Genomic DNA, 17,388 nt, shown 5'->3' with positions numbered 1-17,388 from the left:
AGAGCTTCTTTGATGGTACTGATTGTCTTCCATGCGATGATCCTCTTGCTGGCGTTGGGGCACTCCACACGACCAAATAAGACAGTTTCAAAAGTAAGATCCTTAATGTTTGTCATTTTTTGAAGCAAAGGAAATATTGTAGTCCATGTTTGTCGTGCAAAGTGACAAGTCCATAAAACATGTAAAACAGTCTCATCTCCGAGGCATCTTTGTCTTGGACATCTGGCAGTTCTCACGAGTCCTCTTCGGTGTTGGAATGCCCGACATGGAAGACAATCATGCACACAGCTCCAGGCCAGGTCCTTCTGGGAATTAAAAAGATAGGGTTCATTAATAACTTTCCATATGTCAGTACATTTATTATCATTAAAATTCCCAATCTGTACAATTGATTCCTTTTGTTTGAAACCATTTAAAATCATTTTGCTATCTCTTAAGTCTTCTGCACTTTTCCCTTTTAAGTCATACGTGTTTACAATAGTTCCTAAAATCTTATAGCTTTCTGGTGTATTAAGAGCATATGGGGAACTTAAAACTGTTTCAAACCATCCATGACGTTTCATAAAATAACCTGTGTTAAAACGGATAAAATATGACCAATAACTATTTTTCGACAGTGCATTAAAACATAAAACAAAAAATCTTATTAAAACAAAAGCTCTAAAATCGGGGAAATCTTTACCGCCTTTCTCTTTAGGCTTGACCACTAACTCTCTTTTCAATTTCTCCATCTTGGAGCTCCAGAAAAAAGTGAAGCAAGCTTTGATTATTTTCGTAAAGGTATGTGTGGGGGGGGGGAACACCAAACTTAAGTACAATAACAAAGGCACAATTACCATTTTTATAACTAGTACCTTCCCTTCCATTGTTAATTTCCTCAACCTCCACATACATAGTTTTTGATTTACCTTTTGTGCCACAAGATCCCAGCTTTCTTTACCTTTGTTTGTTTCGTTAAAAATCACACCTAGAATCTTTACAGAGTCACATTCAGGAACCGGTACATCATTTAAAATCATATTCCCCACATTTAAAATACAGCTTTTATTAAAATTTACTTTAAAACCAGATCCACCACAGAAGTATTCCACTTGCCGTAGTGTTTTCCGGATAGACAGGGCATCTTTACATGTTATGGCTACATCATCCATATATCCAGTAACTTTTGCTTCTAGCCCTCCCCCACCTGGCAAATGGACGCCTCGGATTTGCTTGTCTCTCCTTAAGACACTGAGTAGGGGTTCAAGGGCACAAATAAATAACAAGGGGGACAGAGGGCAACCTTGTTTTACACCAGAATTTAAAAACACATCACTTGTCTTAAAACCATTTACTAAAACCTTACTAGTGCAACCATGATAAAATGCTTTGAGAGAGCATAAAAAACCTTCTGGTATACCCATTTTAGCTAAAACATTAAAAAGGAATTGGTGTGACACTCTATCAAATGCTTTTTCAAAGTCGAGAGACAGGACCGCCAGCTTATTTCCCCTCGACTTTGTGTCATCTATTACATCTTTGATTAGATTCAAATTTTCCCAAACACTCCTTCCTGGTATGCCACACACTTGGTTTGGGTGGATTATGTTACCTATTACCTTTTTAAGTCTATTTGCACAAATTTTTGCCATTATTTTGTAATCACAATTTAGAAGGGTGATAGGTCTCCAATTTCTTAGTTGCGTTTTGTCTTCCTTTTTGTATATAAGGGAGACCTCACCTTTCTTCCAGGAGTTCGGTAGGGTTTTTGTATTAAAAACCTCACTAAAAACATAAAATAAATCCTCCTGTAAAATATCATAAAAAACCTTATAAAATTCTATGGGTATACCATCAGGCCCCGGTACTTTACCAGACTTAAAGCTTCTTATGGTCTCAGATATCTCATCTTCAGTTAGACTCTGTAATAAAACATCTTGTGAGACAGGGTCTAAAACAGTTGTAATTTCATCCAAAGTACTTTTCATAAAATGGTCATCAACAGATTTTGTGTTAAAAAGCTCGGAATAAAATTCATGCACTTTAGCTAAAACACCCTCTATGTCTTGTTTACCTTCCATTGATTCAATAAAAACACGATTTTTCACCATACATTTAAAAAAATATCGTGAACAGGTTTCATTATTTTCAACATGTTGGACCTTTGCATGGAAAATTAACTCTTTACCTCTCTGTTCCAAGGTATGCTGAATTTCACTTTTTAAGTCACTAATTTGTTTATCTACTTCAATCTCATGGCTCTTCAATTTATATAAGGTCTCCAATCTAGTGTTGAGTTGCCAATAAAATTCTCTTTTCTCTCTAGCTTTATGGACCCCAACCTTCATAAAAAAATCTCTTATGTTCTTTTTCATCTTTTCCCACCACCTACTTATAGGGATATGGGGGTCTCTTATTTTTTTAAAATGTAAATAAAATTCAGTAAAATCAGATAAAACTTGGGGGTCTTCTAAAAGGGAAATGTTTAACTTCCAGGTACCTTTTCCTTTTTTCTTAAAATCATTACATTTCACATAAAAGGATAAAAGTTTGTGATCAGAAAAAACATTAGATAAAAGCTCACATTTAAAAGGCAATACATTTTTAGAGCAGAAAATAAAATCAATCCTGGAGCTACAATTCACGTTGCTCCAGGTTACCCATTCCTCTGCAGGCAAGTCTTTATTACACTCCTTAAAAACATCTGTTAAATTAAAATCTTGTATGACATTTTTTAACATAAAAGACGTTTTATCATAATTCCTACTTGTGGAGCTTGAGAACCTTTTTTCTCCACCTAAAATGCAGTTAAAATCTCCTGATAAAATAAGAGGGACAGAATCATTAATAAATAAGGGTAACATATTCAACATATCAGCTCTTTCTTGCTTATCTGTGGCTCCATAAAAGTTTAAAAATTGCCATTTAAAACCATCAATAAAAGCTTTTACTAATAAAATTCTACCTGGTAAAACCTCTTGAACAGAGTCAATAAAAACATTCCCTTTAAAAAGAATGGCGACCCCTGCTGACCTGGACCCGTTTGATCCTGACCATACTGAGGGTCCATGTGCCCAATCAGTCTCATATTCTGTATAATTTAAACTGTGTGGGATGCAGCATTCCTGTAAAAAGAAAACTGTAGCTGTTAGAGAGGATAAAAAATCAAAGAGAGCAACTCTTCTGGTCTTAGTTTTCAACCCTCTAGCGTTAAGAGAAAAACCACTAATCCCTGCCATAAGAGAAAAAAAGGAAATTTAGCATTCTTTCAAACTCTTACCTCAGCTGGTTTATATTTCTATTCCAGGAGATGAGGGATCATTGATCGTCAACAGAGAGCCCGTCACGGAGGACTCCTCATCTGTTAGTGTCCCAGACCGTAGACCTCCCAGGATATACTCTTGTTCCATTCTGTCCAACTCTGCTTGGTCGTATTGCCTGCCTCTTTGCTCACGAACCCCCATTTGGACCCCTATCGAGGCACCATCTGGGGGAATCGTATCGAGCACATGCGTCTCAGACGTTGACCACTTATTTTCAGGAGTTTCCAGGATCACTGAGTCAGCCATCTCCATCTCCCCCTCCATTTCTGAAGGGGGTGGGACATTGGCAACCTCCTCACCCTGTAAAGGCACCGTTTGAGGTTTCCCACTTCCATCCGGGGGTTCCGGTGGGGGTACTTCCTTAGGTGCCCTATCCACTCCGTGCAACCTGCGTTTTTTTGGCCCAGACTGTTCGCGCCCTTGAGTATTCCCAGGAGGATTCGAAGGTGAGGATTGGCCTGTAGCACCCACCCTCGGTCCCTCCGCAGGGGTTTCTGTTTGTGGGTTACCACGCCGTTCCCTCTTTTGCTTCGAGTTTCCAACAGTACACCATGGCTCACCATCCTCGGTCGGTATTTCCATACTCTCCCCCTCATTCTCCTCCGCGGGCTTGTCCGAACCAGCAGAGGGTTGGTCAGGGGGTGAGGGCTTTTCTGGTTCAGGGGGTGAAGGTCTCTCTGTTTGCCCAGCTTGAGCTCTCTTTGAGGTATTCCTAAAAGGACAATGAGAAAAAGCATGACCTCTGGAAACACAGTTGCTACAAAAAATTCCAGTTGTACAATTTTCAGTTTTATGGTCTTTGCTCCCACAGGCTACACAAGTAATGTCACAGTTAGAATGGCCGTATTTTTTGCATTTCCTACAGAATGCTGGCATTCCATTAAAAAAGAGGTCACCATTCGTGTTTCCAATTCTAAAACGTGCTGGGGGAAGTCTTATACCCCCCGGACTTGAAGGGTCCTTAATACATGTCACCGTAAATTTCCACTTACACGCCCAAACTCCGCACTCATTCATAACTTTTCCATGGCTTACCACTTTGCTGAAATAATTGGATAAAAATGAAATAACATCGCTTTCTTTTGTATAAGGAGAGTAAATTTTAACAATTACAGTTTTTATCACATCTAATTCATGTTCGACAATTTTAACACCTTTAAAGATTGGCTTTCTCTGGTAAATTATATCAGGATCATTCATTTTACGGCAAAAATCTTGGTGGATACCTTTTTCAGTGAATGTGACATCGTATACACCACGCTTCGGGTAGTCTTGGATTGCCAGGATCTCGGATTTCTGGATTGAAAAAAATTTCACAAGAAGATCATCCACAATAAAACGTAAACCTCTGTTATCTTTACCTCCCTCATGGAAGTAAAACCGCACCGTATGCCGTAACCGGGCATAGGTCGGAATTTCACCTGGATCTGAATCCATGGTGAAACAAGGATTTCCGCAACAGGAAAACGGGGATTTCCGCAACCAATAATGGGGGATTTCCGCAACTAAGGAGTCGCTGAACAATCCTAGGACTGTACAGCTGGGATCGCAACCCGTTGCCCAGGGACTAAGCCCACCTCCTTATAGCAGCAAGGGCCTAAGCCCCACTACAAGAGTGGGACCCGAACCCAAGGCCAAGAGGCGGGGTACCCCAGGCACCTTCCAACTACAACCAATGCCAGTAAAACCAACACTAGATCGCAGCCAAAAGGCCGAGAAGCGATAACCAGAATTGGTTTCCGACTACGGTGCCACCCAAGGATTCTGAAAAGTCCATTTGTGGAGATGGCCACCTGGACTCCCGTTAAGAAGACATGCTGTCAACCTCTAGATCCCTCACATGCCTGCACTTTTCGGCTTGCTGCTGCTGCAATCCACGCGTTTTAGATCTGCATAACTCCACCTCTTTTAGCACAGTACCCTCAACCCCCGGCTGTTCCCACCCGCCTCAACACCGTTGGAAGGGAGGAGAACCAATTAAGGCGGAGGGGGGGGTGGAACGAGCAGCTGTCTACCCTTAGCAGGAGGGTTGCTGATTAATTACCTCTCCTGCTGCTGCTGCTGCTGGCTGTCCAGCAGCAGACTGAAGGTGGCTGCTGCTGTGCGCAGGTATATAAAGGCTCAGAGCCTATTATGACACGCGCAGCCAGCGTTCCATTGCCACATTCCGTCTACTGCAGGCGGGATACCTGGATGGCTGAATGTCACTGAGAAGCTCACAGAGACCGCCATAAGCAACAGTTTAAAAGAATGCCACAGACTAATCAACCAAACTTTTTGGGTTGGTTTCTCTTTTATAGTCTGCAGGCATTAAATGAAAGAAGTCAGTGTTCCAGCAGAGGGAGACAACGTTTCAGAAAAGGCATTGTAGCAAACCAAAAAAGAAATTTTAAGCGCAGCAGAGTAACCAGCTCACATACCTGTTAGCTCAGGTGAGTTTAAAAGGCTGCTGTTGATAACAAGGGCATTTGCTAAATAGATGGTGTGTGTGCAACAATATACTGAAAGGTCAATTATATTGTGCAGCTTATCTCACCACCTGTAGTTATTTAGGTGAAAGCTCCAAAATGCTTGCCTAATATGTCTGTTTATCCAAAAGGAAGTATAGAGGGAGAGCTAGATAGATAGCATTGCATTACATTACATTACATGGCAATGCAATGCACAGTTGCTGAAGTTGAACCAAAATGAGCTTGTCATCTGGCTTCTGCAACTTTTAACATGAAAAATCCAATGAGGAGAAGAAAAGCAAAGCCAAAGAGTCCATCCCAAAATCCGACAAACAAGCAAAATGAACAAAAAGCATTGAATTCAATTCTTTCTGATTTTAGAAACTGCATTAAAGAAGGGGTGCACCGGTCCTGGAGATACTGCAATACCAGGTCAATGCGTGGAGTGGACAGAGCAAGCTCTTTTTCCATCTCCCTGTTCTAAAAATCCATTTAATATATGGTCCCCAGATAGGGGACGTATCAGATATTAAACTGATAAGAACAGATACTACACTTGATCTTAGCCAAAAGGCCGAGAAGCGATAACCAGAATTGGTTTCCGACTACGGTGCCACCCAAGGATTCTGAAAAGTCCATTTGTGGAGATGGCCACCTGGACTCCCGTTAAGAAGACATGCTGTCAACCTCTAGATCCCTCACATGCCTGCACTTTTCGGCTTGCTGCTGCTGCAATCCACGCGTTTTAGATCTGCATAACTCCACCTCTTTTAGCACAGTACCCTCAACCCCCGGCTGTTCCCACCCGCCTCAACACCGTTGGAAGGGAGGAGAACCAATTAAGGCGGGGGGGGGGGGAACGAGCAGCTGTCTACCCTTAGCAGGAGGGTTGCTGATTAATTACCTCTCCTGCTGCTGCTGCTGCTGGCTGTCCAGCAGCAGACTGAAGGTGGCTGCTGCTGTGCGCAGGTATATAAAGGCTCAGAGCCTATTATGACACACGCAGCCAGCGTTCCATTGCCACATTCCGTCTACTGCAGGCGGGATACCTGGATGGCTGAATGTCACTGAGAAGCTCACAGAGACCGCCATAAGCAACAGATTAAAAGAATGCCACAGACTAATCAACCAAACTTTTTGGGTTGGTTTCTCTTTTATAGTCTGCAGGCATTAAATGAAAGAAGTCAGTGTTCCAGCAGAGGGAGACAACGTTTCAGAAAAGGCATTGTAGCAAACCAAAAAAGAAATTTTAAGCGCAGCAGAGTAACCAGCTCACATACCTGTTAGCTCAGGTGAGTTTAAAAGGCTGCTGTTGATAACAAGGGCATTTGCTAAATAGATGGTGTGTGTGCAACAATATACTGAAAGGTCAATTATATTGTGCAGCTTATCTCACCACCTGTAGTTATTTAGGTGAAAGCTCCAAAATGCTTGCCTAGTATGTCTGTTTATCCAAAAGGAAGTATAGAGGGAGAGCTAGATAGATAGCATTGCATTACATTACATTACATGGCAATGCAATGCACAGTTGCTGAAGTTGAACCAAAATGAGCTTGTCATCTGGCTTCTGCAACTTTTAACATGAAAAATCCAATGAGGAGAAGAAAAGCAAAGCCAAAGAGTCCATCCCAAAATCCGACAAACAAGCAAAATGAACAAAAAGCATTGAATTCAATTCTTTCTGATTTTAGAAACTGCATTAAAGAAGGGGTGCACCGGTCCTGGAGATACTGCAATACCAGGTCAATGCGTGGAGTGGACAGAGCAAGCTCTTTTTCCATCTCCCTGTTCTAAAAATCCATTTAATATATGGTCCCCAGATAGGGGACGTATCAGATATTAAACTGATAAGAACAGATACTACACTTGATCTTAGCCAAAAGGCCGAGAAGCGATAACCAGAATTGGTTTCCGACTACGGTGCCACCCAAGGATTCTGAAAAGTCCATTTGTGGAGATGGCCACCTGGACTCCCGTTAAGAAGACATGCTGTCAACCTCTAGATCCCTCACATGCCTGCACTTTTCGGCTTGCTGCTGCTGCAATCCACGCGTTTTAGATCTGCATAACTCCACCTCTTTTAGCACAGTACCCTCAACCCCCGGCTGTTCCCACCCGCCTCAACACCGTTGGAAGGGAGGAGAACCAATTAAGGCGGGGGGGGGGTGGAACGAGCAGCTGTCTACCCTTAGCAGGAGGGTTGCTGATTAATTACCTCTCCTGCTGCTGCTGCTGGCTGTCCAGCAGCAGACTGAAGGTGGCTGCTGCTGTGCGCAGGTATATAAAGGCTCAGAGCCTATTATGACACGCGCAGCCAGCGTTCCATTGCCACATTCCGTCTACTGCAGGCGGGATACCTGGATGGCTGAATGTCACTGAGAAGCTCACAGAGACCGCCATAAGCAACAGTTTAAAAGAATGCCACAGACTAATCAACCAAACTTTTTGGGTTGGTTTCTCTTTTATAGTCTGCAGGCATTAAATGAAAGAAGTCAGTGTTCCAGCAGAGGGAGACAACGTTTCAGAAAAGGCATTGTAGCAAACCAAAAAAGAAATTTTAAGCGCAGCAGAGTAACCAGCTCACATACCTGTTAGCTCAGGTGAGTTTAAAAGGCTGCTGTTGATAACAAGGGCATTTGCTAAATAGATGGTGTGTGTGCAACAATATACTGAAAGGTCAATTATATTGTGCAGCTTATCTCACCACCTGTAGTTATTTAGGTGAAAGCTCCAAAATGCTTGCCTAATATGTCTGTTTATCCAAAAGGAAGTATAGAGGGAGAGCTAGATAGATAGCATTGCATTACATTACATTACATGGCAATGCAATGCACAGTTGCTGAAGTTGAACCAAAATGAGCTTGTCATCTGGCTTCTGCAACTTTTAACATGAAAAATCCAATGAGGAGAAGAAAAGCAAAGCCAAAGAGTCCATCCCAAAATCCGACAAACAAGCAAAATGAACAAAAAGCATTGAATTCAATTCTTTCTGATTTTAGAAACTGCATTAAAGAAGGGGTGCACCGGTCCTGGAGATACTGCAATACCAGGTCAATGCGTGGAGTGGACAGAGCAAGCTCTTTTTCCATCTCCCTGTTCTAAAAATCCATTTAATATATGGTCCCCAGATAGGGGACGTATCAGATATTAAACTGATAAGAACAGATACTACACTTGATCTTAGCCAAAAGGCCGAGAAGCGATAACCAGAATTGGTTTCCGACTACGGTGCCACCCAAGGATTCTGAAAAGTCCATTTGTGGAGATGGCCACCTGGACTCCCGTTAAGAAGACATGCTGTCAACCTCTAGATCCCTCACATGCCTGCACTTTTCGGCTTGCTGCTGCTGCAATCCACGCGTTTTAGATCTGCATAACTCCACCTCTTTTAGCACAGTACCCTCAACCCCCGGCTGTTCCCACCCGCCTCAACACCGTTGGAAGGGAGGAGAACCAATTAAGGCGGGGGGGGGTGGAACGAGCAGCTGTCTACCCTTAGCAGGAGGGTTGCTGATTAATTACCTCTCCTGCTGCTGCTGCTGCTGCTGGCTGTCCAGCAGCAGACTGAAGGTGGCTGCTGCTGTGCGCAGGTATATAAAGGCTCAGAGCCTATTATGACACGCGCAGCCAGCGTTCCATTGCCACATTCCGTCTACTGCAGGCGGGATACCTGGATGGCTGAATGTCACTGAGAAGCTCACAGAGACCGCCATAAGCAACAGTTTAAAAGAATGCCACAGACTAATCAACCAAACTTTTTGGGTTGGTTTCTCTTTTATAGTCTGCAGGCATTAAATGAAAGAAGTCAGTGTTCCAGCAGAGGGAGACAACGTTTCAGAAAAGGCATTGTAGCAAACCAAAAAAGAAATTTTAAGCGCAGCAGAGTAACCAGCTCACATATCTCTTAGCTCAGGTGAGTTTAAAAGGCTGCTGTTGATAACAAGGGCATTTGCTAAATAGATGGTGTGTGTGCAACAATATACTGAAAGGTCAATTATATTGTGCAGCTTATCTCACCACCTGTAGTTATTTAGGTGAAAGCTCCAAAATGCTTGCCTAATATGTCTGTTTATCCAAAAGGAAGTATAGAGGGAGAGCTAGATAGATAGCATTGCATTACATTACATTACATGGCAATGCAATGCACAGTTGCTGAAGTTGAACCAAAATGAGCTTGTCATCTGGCTTCTGCAACTTTTAACATGAAAAATCCAATGAGGAGAAGAAAAGCAAAGCCAAAGAGTCCATCCCAAAATCCGACAAACAAGCAAAATGAACAAAAAGCATTGAATTCAATTCTTTCTGATTTTAGAAACTGCATTAAAGAAGGGGTGCACCGGTCCTGGAGATACTGCAATACCAGGTCAATGCGTGGAGTGGACAGAGCAAGCTCTTTTTCCATCTCCCTGTTCTAAAAATCCATTTAATATATGGTCCCCAGATAGGGGACGTATCAGATATTAAACTGATAAGAACAGATACTACACTTGATCTTAGCCAAAAGGCCGAGAAGCGATAACCAGAATTGGTTTCCGACTACGGTGCCACCCAAGGATTCTGAAAAGTCCATTTGTGGAGATGGCCACCTGGACTCCCGTTAAGAAGACATGCTGTCAACCTCTAGATCCCTCACATGCCTGCACTTTTCGGCTTGCTGCTGCTGCAATCCACGCGTTTTAGATCTGCATAACTCCACCTCTTTTAGCACAGTACCCTCAACCCCCGGCTGTTCCCACCCGCCTCAACACCGTTGGAAGGGAGGAGAACCAATTAAGGCGGGGGGGGGGGTGGAACGAGCAGCTGTCTACCCTTAGCAGGAGGGTTGCTGATTAATTACCTCTCCTGCTGCTGCTGCTGCTGGCTGTCCAGCAGCAGACTGAAGGTGGCTGCTGCTGTGCGCAGGTATATAAAGGCTCAGAGCCTATTATGACACGCGCAGCCAGCGTTCCATTGCCACATTCCGTCTACTGCAGGCGGGATACCTGGATGGCTGAATGTCACTGAGAAGCTCACAGAGACCGCCATAAGCAACAGTTTAAAAGAATGCCACAGACTAATCAACCAAACTTTTTGGGTTGGTTTCTCTTTTATAGTCTGCAGGCATTAAATGAAAGAAGTCAGTGTTCCAGCAGAGGGAGACAACGTTTCAGAAAAGGCATTGTAGCAAACCAAAAAAGAAATTTTAAGCGCAGCAGAGTAACCAGCTCACATACCTGTTAGCTCAGGTGAGTTTAAAAGGCTGCTGTTGATAACAAGGGCATTTGCTAAATAGATGGTGTGTGTGCAACAATATACTGAAAGGTCAATTATATTGTGCAGCTTATCTCACCACCTGTAGTTATTTAGGTGAAAGCTCCAAAATGCTTGCCTAATATGTCTGTTTATCCAAAAGGAAGTATAGAGGGAGAGCTAGATAGATAGCATTGCATTACATTACATTACATGGCAATGCAATGCACAGTTGCTGAAGTTGAACCAAAATGAGCTTGTCATCTGGCTTCTGCAACTTTTAACATGAAAAATCCAATGAGGAGAAGAAAAGCAAAGCCAAAGAGTCCATCCCAAAATCCGACAAACAAGCAAAATGAACAAAAAGCATTGAATTCAATTCTTTCTGATTTTAGAAACTGCATTAAAGAAGGGGTGCACCGGTCCTGGAGATACTGCAATACCAGGTCAATGCGTGGAGTGGACAGAGCAAGCTCTTTTTCCATCTCCCTGTTCTAAAAATCCATTTAATATATGGTCCCCAGATAGGGGACGTATCAGATATTAAACTGATAAGAACAGATACTACACTTGATCTTAGCCAAAAGGCCGAGAAGCGATAACCAGAATTGGTTTCCGACTACGGTGCCACCCAAGGATTCTGAAAAGTCCATTTGTGGAGATGGCCACCTGGACTCCCGTTAAGAAGACATGCTGTCAACCTCTAGATCCCTCACATGCCTGCACTTTTCGGCTTGCTGCTGCTGCAATCCACGCGTTTTAGATCTGCATAACTCCACCTCTTTTAGCACAGTACCCTCAACCCCCGGTTGTTCCCACCCGCCTCAACACCGTTGGAAGGGAGGAGAACCAATTAAGGTGGGGGGGGGGTGGAACGAGCAGCTGTCTACCCTTAGCAGGAGGGTTGCTGATTAATTACCTCTCCTGCTGCTGCTGCTGCTGGCTGTCCAGCAGCAGACTGAAGGTGGCTGCTGCTGTGCGCAGGTATATAAAGGCTCAGAGCCTATTATGACACGCGCAGCCAGCGTTCCATTGCCACATTCCGTCTACTGCAGGCGGGATACCTGGATGGCTGAATGTCACTGAGAAGCTCACAGAGACCGCCATAAGCAACAGTTTAAAAGAATGCCACAGACTAATCAACCAAACTTTTTGGGTTGGTTTCTCTTTTATAGTCTGCAGGCATTAAATGAAAGAAGTCAGTGTTCCAGCAGAGGGAGACAACGTTTCAGAAAAGGCATTGTAGCAAACCAAAAAAGAAATTTTAAGCGCAGCAGAGTAACCAGCTCACATACCTGTTAGCTCAGGTGAGTTTAAAAGGCTGCTGTTGATAACAAGGGCATTTGCTAAATAGATGGTGTGTGTGCAACAATATACTGAAAGGTCAATTATATTGTGCAGCTTATCTCACCACCTGTAGTTATTTAGGTGAAAGCTCCAAAATGCTTGCCTAATATGTCTGTTTATCCAAAAGGAAGTATAGAGGGAGAGCTAGATAGATAGCATTGCATTACATTACATTACATGGCAATGCAATGCACAGTTGCTGAAGTTGAACCAAAATGAGCTTGTCATCTGGCTTCTGCAACTTTTAACATGAAAAATCCAATGAGGAGAAGAAAAGCAAAGCCAAAGAGTCCATCCCAAAATCCGACAAACAAGCAAAATGAACAAAAAGCATTGAATTCAATTCTTTCTGATTTTAGAAACTGCATTAAAGAAGGGGTGCACCGGTCCTGGAGATACTGCAATACCAGGTCAATGCGTGGAGTGGACAGAGCAAGCTCTTTTTCCATCTCCCTGTTCTAAAAATCCATTTAATATATGGTCCCCAGATAGGGGACGTATCAGATATTAAACTGATAAGAACAGATACTACACTTGATCTTAGCCAAAAGGCCGAGAAGCGATAACCAGAATTGGTTTCCGACTACGGTGCCACCCAAGGATTCTGAAAAGTCCATTTGTGGAGATGGCCACCTGGACTCCCGTTAAGAAGACATGCTGTCAACCTCTAGATCCCTCACATGCCTGCACTTTTCGGCTTGCTGCTGCTGCAATCCACGCGTTTTAGATCTGCATAACTCCACCTCTTTTAGCACAGTACCCTCAACCCCCGGCTGTTCCCACCCGCCTCAACACCGTTGGAAGGGAGGAGAACCAATTAAGGCGGGGGGGGGGGTGGAACGAGCAGCTGTCTACCCTTAGCAGGAGGGTTGCTGATTAATTACCTCTCCTGCTGCTGCTGCTGCTGGCTGTCCAGCAGCAGACTGAAGGTGGCTGCTGCTGTGCGCAGGTATATAAAGGCTCAGAGCCTATTATGACACGCGCAGCCAGCGTTCCATTGCCACATTCCGTCTACTGCAGGCGGGATACCTGGATGGCTGAATGTCACTGAGAAGCTCACAGAGACCGCCATAAGCAACAGTTTAAAAGAATGCCACAGACTAATCAACCAAACTTTTTGGGTTGGTTTCTCTTTTATAGTCTGCAGGCATTAAATGAAAGAAGTCAGTGTTCCAGCAGAGGGAGACAACGTTTCAGAAAAGGCATTGTAGCAAACCAAAAAAGAAATTTTAAGCGCAGCAGAGTAACCAGCTCACATACCTGTTAGCTTAGGTGAGTTTAAAAGGCTGCTGTTGATAACAAGGGCATTTGCTAAATAGATGGTGTGTGTGCAACAATATACTGAAAGGTCAATTATATTGTGCAGCTTATCTCACCACCTGTAGTTATTTAGGTGAAAGCTCCAAAATGCTTGCCTAATATGTCTGTTTATCCAAAAGGAAGTATAGAGGGAGAGCTAGATAGATAGCATTGCATTACATTACATTACATGGCAATGCAATGCACAGTTGCTGAAGTTGAACCAAAATGAGCTTGTCATCTGGCTTCTGCAACTTTTAACATGAAAAATCCAATGAGGAGAAGAAAAGCAAAGCCAAAGAGTCCATCCCAAAATCCGACAAACAAGCAAAATGAACAAAAAGCATTGAATTCAATTCTTTCTGATTTTAGAAACTGCATTAAAGAAGGGGTGCACCGGTCCTGGAGATACTGCAATACCAGGTCAATGCGTGGAGTGGACAGAGCAAGCTCTTTTTCCATCTCCCTGATCTAAAAATCCATTTAATATATGGTCCCCAGATAGGGGACGTATCAGATATTAAACTGATAAGAACAGATACTACACTTGATCTTAGCCAAAAGGCCGAGAAGCGATAACCAGAATTGGTTTCCGACTACGGTGCCACCCAAGGATTCTGAAAAGTCCATTTGTGGAGATGGCCACCTGGACTCCCGTTAAGAAGACATGCTGTCAACCTCTAGATCCCTCACATGCCTGCACTTTTCGGCTTGCTGCTGCTGCAATCCACGCGTTTTAGATCTGCATAACTCCACCTCTTTTAGCACAGTACCCTCAACCCCCGGCTGTTCCCACCCGCCTCAACACCGTTGGAAGGGAGGAGAACCAATTAAGGCGGGGGGGGGGGTGGAACGAACAGCTGTCTACCCTTAGCAGGAGGGTTGCTGATTAATTACCTCTCCTGCTGCTGCTGCTGCTGGCTGTCCAGCAGCAGACTGAAGGTGGCTGCTGCTGTGCGCAGGTATATAAAGGCTCAGAGCCTATTATGACACGCGCAGCCAGGGTTCCATTGCCACATTCCGTCTACTGCAGGCGGGATACCTGGATGGCTGAATGTCACTGAGAAGCTCACAGAGACCGCCATAAGCAACAGTTTAAAAGAATGCCACAGACTAATCAACCAAACTTTTTGGGTTGGTTTCTCTTTTATAGTCTGCAGGCATTAAATGAAAGAAGTCAGTGTTCCAGCAGAGGGAGACAACGTTTCAGAAAAGGCATTGTAGCAAACCAAAAAAGAAATTTTAAGCGCAGCAGAGTAACCAGCTCACATACCTGTTAGCTCAGGTGAGTTTAAAAGGCTGCTGTTGATAACAAGGGCATTTGCTAAATAGATGGTGTGTGTGCAACAATATACTGAAAGGTCAATTATATTGTGCAGCTTATCTCACCACCTGTAGTTATTTAGGTGAAAGCTCCAAAATGCTTGCCTAATATGTCTGTTTATCCAAAAGGAAGTATAGAGGGAGAGCTAGATAGATAGCATTGCATTACATTACATTACATGGCAATGCAATGCACAGTTGCTGAAGTTGAACCAAAATGAGCTTGTCATCTGGCTTCTGCAACTTTTAACATGAAAAATCCAATGAGGAGAAGAAAAGCAAAGCCAAAGAGTCCATCCCAAAATCCGACAAACAAGCAAAATGAACAAAAAGCATTGAATTCAATTCTTTCTGATTTTAGAAACTGCATTAAAGAAGGGGTGCACCGGTCCTGGAGATACTGCAATACCAGGTCAATGCGTGGAGTGGACAGAGCAAGCTCTTTTTCCATCTCCCTGTTCTAAAAATCCATTTAATATATGGTCCCCAGATAGGGGACGTATCAGATATTAAACTGATAAGAACAGATACTACACTTGATCTTAGCCAAAAGGCCGAGAAGCAATAACCAGAATTGGTTTCCGACTACGGTGCCACCCAAGGATTCTGAAAAGTCCATTTGTGGAGATGGCCACCTGGACTCCCGTTAAGAAGACATGCTGTCAACCTCTAGATCCCTCACATGCCTGCACTTTTCGGCTTGCTGCTGCTGCAATCCACGCGTTTTAGATCTGCATAACTCCACCTCTTTTAGCACAGTACCCTCAACCCCCGGCTGTTCCCACCCGCCTCAACACCGTTGGAAGGGAGGAGAACCAATTAAGGCGGGGGGGGGGGTGGAACGAGCAGCTGTCTACCCTTAGCAGGAGGGTTGCTGATTAATTACCTCTCCTGCTGCTGCTGCTGCTGGCTGTCCAGCAGCAGACTGAAGGTGGCTGCTGCTGTGCGCAGGTATATAAAGGCTCAGAGCCTATTATGACACGCGCAGCCAGCGTTCCATTGCCACATTCCGTCTACTGCAGGCGGGATACCTGGATGGCTGAATGTCACTGAGAAGCTCACAGAGACCGCCATAAGCAACAGTTTAAAAGAATGCTACAGACTAATCAACCAAACTTTTTGGGTTGGTTTCTCTTTTATAGTCTGCAGGCATTAAATGAAAGAAGTCAGTGTTCCAGCAGAGGGAGACAACGTTTCAGAAAAGGCATTGTAGCAAACCAAAAAAGAAATTTTAAGCGCAGCAGAGTAACCAGCTCACATACCTGTTAGCTCAGGTGAGTTTAAAAGGCTGCTGTTGATAACAAGGGCATTTGCTAAATAGATGGTGTGTGTGCAACAATATACTGAAAGGTCAATTATATTGTGCAGCTTATCTCACCACCTGTAGTTATTTAGGTGAAAGCTCCAAAATGCTTGCCTAATATGTCTGTTTATCCAAAAGGAAGTATAGAGGGAGAGCTAGATAGATAGCATTGCATTACATTACATTACATGGCAATGCAATGCACAGTTGCTGAAGTTGAACCAAAATGAGCTTGTCATCTGGCTTCTGCAACTTTTAACATGAAAAATCCAATGAGGAGAAGAAAAGCAAAGCCAAAGAGTCCATCCCAAAATCCGACAAACAAGCAAAATGAACAAAAAGCATTGAATTCAATTCTTTCTGATTTTAGAAACTGCATTATAGAAGGGGTGCACCGGTCCTGGAGATACTGCAATACCAGTTCAATGCGTGGAGTGGACAGAGCAAGCTCTTTTTCCATCTCCCTGTTCTAAAAATCCATTTAATATATGGTCCCCAGATAGGGGACGTATCAGATATTAAACTGATAAGAACAGATACTACACTTGATCTTAGCCAAAAGGCCGAGAAGCGATAACCAGAATTGGTTTCCGACTACGGTGCCACCCAAGGATTCTGAAAAGTCCATTTGTGGAGATGGCCACCTGGACTCCCGTTAAGAAGACATGCTGTCAACCTCTAGATCCCTCACATGCCTGCACTTTTCGGCTTGCTGCTGCTGCAATCCACGCGTTTTAGATCTGCATAACTCCACCTCTTTTAGCACAGTACCCTCAACCCCCGGCTGTTCCCACCCGCCTCAACACCGTTGGAAGGGAGGAGAACCAATTAAGGCGGGGGGGGGGGGTGGAACGAGCAGCTGTCTACCCTTAGCAGGAGGGTTGCTGATTAATTACCTCTCCTGCTGCTGCTGCTGCTGGCTGTCCAGCAGCAGACTGAAGGTGGCTGCTGCTGTGCGCAGGTATATAAAGGCTCAGAGCCTATTATGACACGCGCAGCCAGCGTTCCATTGCCACATTCCGTCTACTGCAGGCGGGATACCTGGATGGCTGAATGTCACTGAGAAGCTCACAGAGACCGCCATAAGCAACAGTTTAAAAGAATGCCACAGACTAATCAACCAAACTTTTTGGGT

General features: G+C 43.8%; 9 non-coding genes across 9 annotated transcripts; all 9 read right to left on the bottom strand.

The window, feature by feature from the left end:
- Positions 1–6,147: 6,147 nt before the first annotated feature.
- LOC141221865 (U2 spliceosomal RNA) lies at positions 6,148–6,338 on the bottom strand. Its single transcript, XR_012289782.1, has one exon. It is a non-coding gene; the product is annotated as a U2 spliceosomal RNA (small nuclear RNA).
- A 1,119-nt stretch (positions 6,339–7,457) lies between these two features.
- On the bottom strand, positions 7,458–7,648 carry LOC141221864 (U2 spliceosomal RNA). The gene has a single exon (XR_012289781.1). It is a non-coding gene; the product is annotated as a U2 spliceosomal RNA (small nuclear RNA).
- A 1,117-nt stretch (positions 7,649–8,765) lies between these two features.
- Positions 8,766–8,956, bottom strand: LOC141221862 (U2 spliceosomal RNA). The gene has a single exon (XR_012289779.1). It is a non-coding gene; the product is annotated as a U2 spliceosomal RNA (small nuclear RNA).
- Positions 8,957–10,078: 1,122 nt separating this feature from the next.
- Positions 10,079–10,269, bottom strand: LOC141221861 (U2 spliceosomal RNA). Its single transcript, XR_012289778.1, has one exon. It is a non-coding gene; the product is annotated as a U2 spliceosomal RNA (small nuclear RNA).
- Positions 10,270–11,390: 1,121 nt separating this feature from the next.
- On the bottom strand, positions 11,391–11,581 carry LOC141221860 (U2 spliceosomal RNA). Its single transcript, XR_012289777.1, has one exon. It is a non-coding gene; the product is annotated as a U2 spliceosomal RNA (small nuclear RNA).
- A 1,120-nt stretch (positions 11,582–12,701) lies between these two features.
- LOC141221859 (U2 spliceosomal RNA) lies at positions 12,702–12,892 on the bottom strand. The gene has a single exon (XR_012289776.1). It is a non-coding gene; the product is annotated as a U2 spliceosomal RNA (small nuclear RNA).
- A 1,121-nt stretch (positions 12,893–14,013) lies between these two features.
- Positions 14,014–14,204, bottom strand: LOC141221971 (U2 spliceosomal RNA). Its single transcript, XR_012289883.1, has one exon. It is a non-coding gene; the product is annotated as a U2 spliceosomal RNA (small nuclear RNA).
- A 1,121-nt stretch (positions 14,205–15,325) lies between these two features.
- On the bottom strand, positions 15,326–15,516 carry LOC141221978 (U2 spliceosomal RNA). The gene has a single exon (XR_012289890.1). It is a non-coding gene; the product is annotated as a U2 spliceosomal RNA (small nuclear RNA).
- A 1,121-nt stretch (positions 15,517–16,637) lies between these two features.
- LOC141222013 (U2 spliceosomal RNA) lies at positions 16,638–16,828 on the bottom strand. Its single transcript, XR_012289923.1, has one exon. It is a non-coding gene; the product is annotated as a U2 spliceosomal RNA (small nuclear RNA).
- Positions 16,829–17,388: the final 560 nt, after the last annotated feature.

This window comes from Phyllobates terribilis, unplaced genomic scaffold, assembly GCF_046119375.1.
Source record: "Phyllobates terribilis strain yellow unplaced genomic scaffold, ASM4611937v1 Scaffold_341__1_contigs__length_2033592, whole genome shotgun sequence".
Classification (NCBI taxonomy): domain Eukaryota; kingdom Metazoa; phylum Chordata; class Amphibia; order Anura; family Dendrobatidae; genus Phyllobates; species Phyllobates terribilis.
Note: the sequence above shows the minus strand (reverse complement) of the source record. Positions and strands in the feature narration are given on the sequence as shown.